This window comes from Urocampus carinirostris, chromosome 19 (assembly GCF_059441175.1).
Source record: "Urocampus carinirostris isolate Australia breed hairy pipefish chromosome 19, RoL_Ucar_1.0, whole genome shotgun sequence".
NCBI lineage: Eukaryota > Metazoa > Chordata > Actinopteri > Syngnathiformes > Syngnathidae > Urocampus > Urocampus carinirostris.
Genome location: NC_142367.1, coordinates 14,624,837 through 14,630,836, shown reverse-complemented (window position 1 = coordinate 14,630,836; position 6,000 = coordinate 14,624,837). Strand labels below are relative to the sequence as shown.

Sequence of the window (6,000 nt, the reverse complement as noted above, 5' to 3'; positions counted from 1 at the left end):
TCACCAAAGACCATGCAGCGTGCCTTCTCTCATCTGTCACGACCAGAACGGAGGTAGAACCCATATGCGTAACGTTAGTTTTATTGAGATATAGAGGAAAGGCAGCTTCCGCGATCCGGTGCTCACTGGACGCGGGAAGCAAGCCACTCACGGAATCGGAACGTGTTCCGAACGCGGAAGTGGGTCTTCCGAAGCGGGAGGTCGTAGCATAGTAGACGGAAAAACAGGTCGTTAGCCGGCACGGGAGATCAAACGTGGTCGGGGTCAAAAAACGGGTCGTAGCAGGAGACAACCAGGGAATCAGAAACGGACGGGAGGAAAACAGGTGAAAAGCGGGACCGACGGGAGTCTGAGTCAAAAATGCTTGCCTTGTGAAAACAGAGGTTTGCTGACGGACTGACAACAGGCGAGTGAAAGGACTGAGCTTGAATAGGACGGGAAACCAATCAGGTAACCAGCAGCAGCTGGCGCCAAACGAGCGGGCACAGGTGAGTGTAATGAGTCATCATGACATCTTCATCTTCCAGCTAACATTAAATGACTTAGTCACAGGGGTGCTCGTATTGAACATTTATGAAAATCTGTCATGAAACAAATGGATATTTCTACTTTTCTTGGTGACCAATAAAACTTATGACCTTCAACATAAAACTTTTTTAGTTTGATTAAGATCCCTGAAGTAGTTTCCAAAGTATAAGCATTTAGAATGGGGGTCAACCATTTTGAAAAACTATGGCGGATTGGAGATTAAACAGATTTTTAACCTTCATTTGGGTTAATTTCCATGGTTTTAATGTTTTGGCTTCTCCCTTAAGCACCGCAGCAAACTTTGAACGTGTAGTGAATTAACACAGTACAAAAACAGAGTGCTTGTACACAATTAGAGTATCACCCACATTGAGATGCAAAACCATTTTTGGTGGCAATTCCCTTTTTGGCAGGGTCATTGGCACATGATAATGGAAAACCAAAAAGTAAGACCGAGTCCATAAGAAGACTAAAATCCCTAAATGGTGTTGATATCCAGTGTCGTTCTATCCTGGAAGAGTGGAATTTCTTTGGGGGGGGGAATGCTGAATCGGCTTTTCAAGCATTTTTCACATCTAAGGTAACCTACAAGACTGCCGGCACAATACAGTGGTTGTATCTAAACTCATTTCCACTATCTTGGGTGGGAAAAAACAAACGGGGGGAAAAAAAAACCTTGAAAATCTTCACAAAGCTCATGAGATTTTGACAAGAAATGCATTGAAGGAGGTAGCTTCTCTATGTTCATGATCCTGTAATGCAAACCAACAGCAGACCAGCATTTTATAGAGAGTCAACTCATAGTGGACAGGCGACCTAACTCGTCATACGCACGAACACCGTACAGTTTTGATTTTTTACATTTTTGGGGACGGCAAATAATCGTTGTTGATGTCAGATTGTGAGGAAAAAGACATAGAGAGGGTCTGAAAAGAAAAAAACTCTTATTCCACACCGTTAAGTGAAGAAATCATAAGGCGGGGGTACCTTATCCAGGGGGTCCATAGAATTGTCTATCTTTATCTCACTATGCTTAAAAAAGACTTTCAACCATCTATGTAGAGTAAAAGTCCCAGTTATTTATACGTATGCAGCATGCAATATGGGGGACTCCGCCTCCTCCCCCGTCTTCCACACTCCCCTCAGCACAGACCACAGTTGTGACTCTCCTGCTGAAGAATTCACACTAACTTTTATTCTTTCCTGCCAGGAACATCAATGAAGTATTTTTTTCTGTGTGTTTCTCCAACTTCTAGGTGAGTGGGTAATTTCTAATGTGCAATGTGGAATAAAATGTGTTTTATGTGGTGTTTTGAATGAATTTTGGTTTTACCACACTGTAATTTATTGGTAGTTCATTATAATACATGGACAGAGAAATAATGTTGTATTGGCAGATAATGTCATTCAAAGTATCTTTTTTTACTGCATATATTTTTTGAATTATTTTCCTTTTCTCCCCAAACCTCTATTTGGATTTTTTTCATCCTGGCTAATATATATATATATATATATATATATATATATATATATATATATATATATATATATCCTTTTTACACTTAGGATTACTGCAGTGTGGCTGTTTTTCTTTATTCGACTGCATTTTTGAAAATAATTTATAATTTTTTAGTATTTTTCTCAAAGGTTTATCTGATATGTTGGCACTGTCGCAATTTTCCCATTTTCTACTTTTATTTTGAAAATAGTTGTATCTAAAACATTCAGCTGTTTTTTTGCAGTGTGGTGCTGCAACCATTGAAGACGAATCAAGATAAAACTAAAACTTAAATGTAAAATAAAATATTCATTTTCTTATTTTGATAAACTATGTTATTTTTAAAATTTTCCCGAAGGACATTTTATAGTTTATATAGTTAAAAAACGCTTTTTTATTATTTCGTTGTATATTTTTGGAATACATTTTTTTTCTTGATGTTTTAACAGTGAATTTTGCACTCGTGTAATGGAGAGTCCAAAAAAAAGTATTTTGAATAATGAGCAACATTACATAAGATTTTGGACGTCTGAATATTTTTCTCTTTTTTTAACCCTCTCCATTTTACCATTTTTTCAGTATAGAAGTTTGCATCCGGCCTAAGTTTAAATCTCGAATAACGGTTCCTCCCACAAAAGAAAACATTTATCCTGGCTTCACTGAAGACTGTAAATTGTTATAGGTGTGAATAGTTGCTTATTAACATTCCTCAGGCACGTTTTGGTGCACATTGTAAGTAGGTGAAAATGTACTACAAAGGAAGCTCACCCAAAAACCATTACATCTTCCAAGAAGTAAGACCTTTTCATACAAAATCGTTTGAAAAATCAGGTATCATTGGTTGATTTTTTTTCTTCTTTCTTATTAAGACAATGTTACTAGCAGCAAAGCTTTCCTTTTTCGCTGACTGTTGTTGAGTTTCTGGCAAAGTCCAAAATGATTTAGAGGTGAGAAAATGTTAACGTCCAGTACGTTTGCCATGACCGCTCCAGTGGAATCGAAAGTAGTAAAAGAGTCTACTCTGATTTCTGGCGTGAAACCTAACCTCGCTTGCTGACATTTTGATATTTTTATACATGCACTCAGCCATGAGCAAGATCAATCATACACATCACAATTACTTATATAAAAGAAAACATATTTTTAATTAGATTTTTTTTTTTTAATTTGTCGATACAGAGTTTTGATCTGATATCTCTAATGCATGAGGAAAATAGATTACATGTATCTAATATATATTTATATGGGAAGCAAGGCGGCGCAGTGGTTAGCGCACAGTTCTGAGGTCATGAGATCGAACCTTCCTGTGTGGAGTTTGCAAGTTCTCCCCGTGCTTGCGTGGGTTTCCTCCGGACACTCCGGTTTCCTCCCACATTCCAAAAACATGCATTCCAGGTTAATTGGCCGGCCCAAATTGTCCCTAGGTGTGAATGAGCAAGCGAATTGTCTGTCCCTGTGTGCCCTGCGACTGGCTGGCAACCAGTTCAGGGGGTCCCCTGCCAACTGCCTGTCGATAATGTGATGTGCTCCAGCACCCCCGCGACCCTACTGAGGATAAGCGGTGCAGATAATGGATGGATAGATGGATGGATATATTTATGTTGGTTTTGAAACACTCAGAATGAAAGCAACGTAATATATAATGCCCCCTTTTTTAAAGCAATACATTTAACATGCATTTAAAAGCGCGTTATCTTGAAGCATGGAATACGATTAAAAAATGCAAATACAGGAAAAAAATGAATTCAAAGAATAATAATTCAATAACATTTAGAAGATAGCATTAACATGATTTGAATTTACACAATCCAGTAAACAATGTGTTATAAAAATATATTTTCATGGAGAAGGGGTCCACAAAGGGACACTAGGGGCAAGAATGGCACCAAAACAACACAATTTTTCATTGTTTAATTACAGTGATTCCTTGTTAATCACAGTAAAGGGTGATCAGAACCTAGAAAATCTGCAAAGTAGCTCCCCAACATTTTTACATACAAACTTTATGCGGACATATATGATATAAGTGTATATAAAACCATACTTTTTATCATTATACAACATTAAGAAATAGCAGAATAGTGTTTGCCTAACCTAAACAAATAATTTGACGTTGTATCACCAGGCCTTACAGAAATACACTCCGATAGCCCTAGCTCTTAGCAATGGTAAACCGGGGATAATGGATCCCGGCCTCACGAGTGCTGTTCACTTTTTGGCGGACTGAATGGCAAAAAAAGAACCGCCGGGCCTCACAAAAATGAGCTCTGCTGGCCCTCACTGACAGCTATATGGAATTAGGGATAATGGATCCCGGCTGCATAAGTACAGTTCACTTTGTGGTGGACAGAAATGCAAAAAAGCTGCCAAGCTTGATGAAAAATGCCCTCTGCAGGCCATTTTAGGAAGAAATAACAGAAAAAAGAGCTAGCACGAAAACAACATACATTTGCTCTGTCAGCGACTGCTCTCAGCAATAGTCGACTGGGGTTGTCTGATCGAGGCTACACAGTTCAATTCATATTTTCTTACTTTTTGTTCAACAGGCGTGATTAAAAAGCCCAACGGGCTGCATGTGGCCCACCCCCTTTTTTAATCATCTTACTTTGTAAGCGTCAATTATGACCAAAACCTCAAGGAAACGAATATGTCGGCCTTCCCATTTGATGGCCTTTAGGTGTTTTAATTAGGGAGCAGAAGGCAGAAATAGGGGGTAAAATGCCACACACAGTCACACACATGTTTTGCTTAAAGAAAATGTGAAAAATCTATGAAAGTTCCACAAATGATGTCTATAAAATAGATTTGTCACAAACGGGCATCATCCAAATCTTACATTTCCTGCTCCTGTAACTCATTTCTCTTTACCTGGCCTCATATTCAGCACCCAGTCCCCCATTTTCTTTTTCTTGTGGCAAAAATGTGACATTCCCTTGAGCAAGACCTTTCGTGACCTCCAAGTGTCATTGACGTAATGAGCAAAGGGTCGGGTGCCGAGGTGTAAAGTTTGAATCTGGGTGTTTCGTTTGTTTTGTCGCCGTGGCCATTTTTGTGATGTTTGCCAAATGGCTGTGAGTTACACTTCCACTGTTATTTTTCAGTCCCTCTTGTATTATTTAAGCAAAAGTGATTATATTGTTATTATTGTAAACAACAAACAGTAATATACCTGGTAGAAGTGGCAAAAATGTACATTTCTATGTTAGTTCAAGCCCAATTTTAAACCCTAAGATGTTTTATAACTAGCGGTAATTAGCATTTTCCGTTCATGTTTTACTAAAAAAAACAAAAAAAACAACAACAACAACACTTAAATAAATATATTCATTTTCTGAACAGGTTTTAATGCAAAAAAAAGCAAATTTTATGTATTAGCCATTAAGCAATAATAGAAAGACATTAGCGTCAGCATCTAATAGTCGCATCTACAACGTTAGAACTGGTAGCTAACGTTTGGGACATTAGCATTAGCTTCCAAAAGAATTAGCATGGGAATAGATAAATACAATTATCTCCATTGTTGTTGATAACACTGTAGTGAACATTGTTAACAACAAGATTTGACTAGCTACTTAAGTGACGCTAGCGGCTAAACTGAAGCTAGCTATCAAAGCGTTAAATCCAGGCAAGGGACTGCTGAACCTATATAGAATATAGCCCAGAGACGATCTAACAATCTTTTTTAAGTCCTTTATGATTTTATATCTTTGTACCAGCCAGAATAAAATATTTTTTCAAACACACGAAGTACCACTGCCACTGCCTTTTCGGAGTGAATATACAATACTTTAATGCAATAAAATTTGAATGTTTTCCACAAAATAAGACACACTTTGTTGAAAAGCTTGATTCACTGAGGTATACTTGGGATTATCATAATTTTTTTTAATTCACTAACAAACAATTCTGAGTGAGTGCCAAAGTCAATTTAACTTGTAGCAGCTACTAAAGAGCAACAAAGTAATGCCAAAACA

At 37.7% G+C, this 6,000-nt stretch overlaps 1 protein-coding gene across 1 annotated transcript in view; it reads left to right on the top strand.

Annotated features, from left to right (window-relative positions):
- The first annotated feature begins 1,688 nt into the window (after positions 1–1,688).
- The window catches only part of cdc42ep1a (CDC42 effector protein (Rho GTPase binding) 1a), a 16,924-nt gene continuing 12,612 nt past the window's right edge, over positions 1,689–6,000 (top strand). Inside the window, exon 1 of the mRNA XM_088323819.1 lies at positions 1,689–1,784. The gene's annotated coding sequence lies outside the window, so the exon portion shown is untranslated. The remainder of the gene's footprint in view (positions 1,785–6,000) is intronic.